Here is a 1,587-nt window from a genome sequence, read left to right as displayed (position 1 = left end):
ATGCCTCCTGACTTTCCGCATGAGCCTACCATGGGGAACCTTATCAAATGCCTTTCTAAAATCCATGTATACTACATGCACTGCTCTACCCTCATCCACATGCTTGGTCACCTCCTCATAGAATTCAATAAGACTTGTAAGGCAAGCCTACCCTTCACAAATCCATGCTGTCTGTCCCTAATCAAGCAGTGTCTTTCCAGATGCTCATAAATCCTATCCCTCAGTACCCTTCCCATTACTTTGCCTACCACCGAAGTAAGACTAACTGGCCTGTAATTCCCGGGGTTATCCCTATTCCCTTTTTTGAACAGGGGCACAACATTCGCCACTCTCCAGTCCCCTGGCACCACCCCCGTTGACAATGAAGACGAAAAGATCATTGCCAATGGTTCTGCAATTTCCTCTCTGCTTCCCACATAATCCTAGGATATATCCCGTCAGGCCCGGGGACTTGTCTATCCTCAAGTTTTTCAAAATGCCCAACACATCTTCCTTCCTAACAAGTATCTCTTCTAGCTTACCAGACCGTTTCATACTCTCCTCTTCAACAATACGGTCCCTCTCATTTGTAAATACTGAAGAAAAGTACTCATTCAAGACCTCTCCTATCTCTTCCGACTCAATACACAAGTCTCCCACTACTGTCCTTGATCGGACCTACCCTCATTCTCGACATTCTCATGTTTCTCACATACACATAAAAGGCCTTGGGGTTATCCTGGATCCTACCCGCCAAAGATTCTTCATGCCCTCTCTTAACTCTCCTAATCCCTTTCTTCAGCTCCCTCCTGGCTATCCTGTATCCCTCCAATGCTCTGTCTGAACCTTGTTTCCTCAACCTTATGTAAACCTCCTTCTTCCACTTTACAAGACATTCAACCTCCCTCGTCAACCAAGGTTCCCTCACACGACCATCTCTTTTCTGCCTGACAGGTACATACATATCACGGACACGCCGTATCTGTTCCTTGAAAAAGTTCCACATTTCCACGACATCCTTCCCTGACAGCCTATGCTCTCAACTTATGCTCCTCAGATCCTGTCTTACAGCATCGTATTTACCCTTCCTCCAATTGTAAAGCCTGCCCTTTTGCACGCCCTATCTCTCCCCATAACCAAGGTGAAAGTCACAGAATTGTAGTCACCATCACCAAAATGCTCACCCATTAACAAGCCCATTACTTGTCCCGGTTCGTTACCAAGTACCAAATCCAATATGGCCTCCCCTCTGGTCAGACAATCTACATACTGAGTTGGAAAAGCTTCCTGGACACACTGCGCAAAAACCGCCCCATCCAATCTACTTGATCTGAAAAGCTTCCAATCAATATTTGGGAAGTTGAAATCGCCCATGACTACTACCCTGTGGCTTCTGTACCTTTCCAAAATCTGTTTCCCAATCTGTTTCTTCACATCTCTGCTGCTATTGGGAGGCCTATAGTAAACACCCAACAAGGTGACTGCTCCTTTCCTATTTCTGACTTCAGTCCATACTACCTGCAAAGGCAGATCCCCCTCGAATTGCCTTTCTGCAGCCGTTATACCATTTCTAATTAGCAACGCCACCCCCCCTCCTTTTTTACCACC

At 46.2% G+C, this 1,587-nt stretch overlaps 1 protein-coding gene across 4 annotated transcripts in view; it reads left to right on the top strand.

The window, feature by feature from the left end:
- tbc1d2b (TBC1 domain family, member 2B) overlaps positions 1 to 1,587 on the top strand; it is a 161,623-nt gene that overhangs the window by 114,456 nt on the left and 45,580 nt on the right. The gene's annotated exons all lie outside the window — the stretch shown is intronic.

This window comes from Chiloscyllium plagiosum, chromosome 40 (assembly GCF_004010195.1).
Source record: "Chiloscyllium plagiosum isolate BGI_BamShark_2017 chromosome 40, ASM401019v2, whole genome shotgun sequence".
NCBI classification, from domain to species: Eukaryota; Metazoa; Chordata; class Chondrichthyes; order Orectolobiformes; family Hemiscylliidae; genus Chiloscyllium; species Chiloscyllium plagiosum.
The sequence above is the reverse complement of the archived record's forward strand: the minus strand, read 5'-3'. Positions and strand labels throughout refer to the sequence as shown.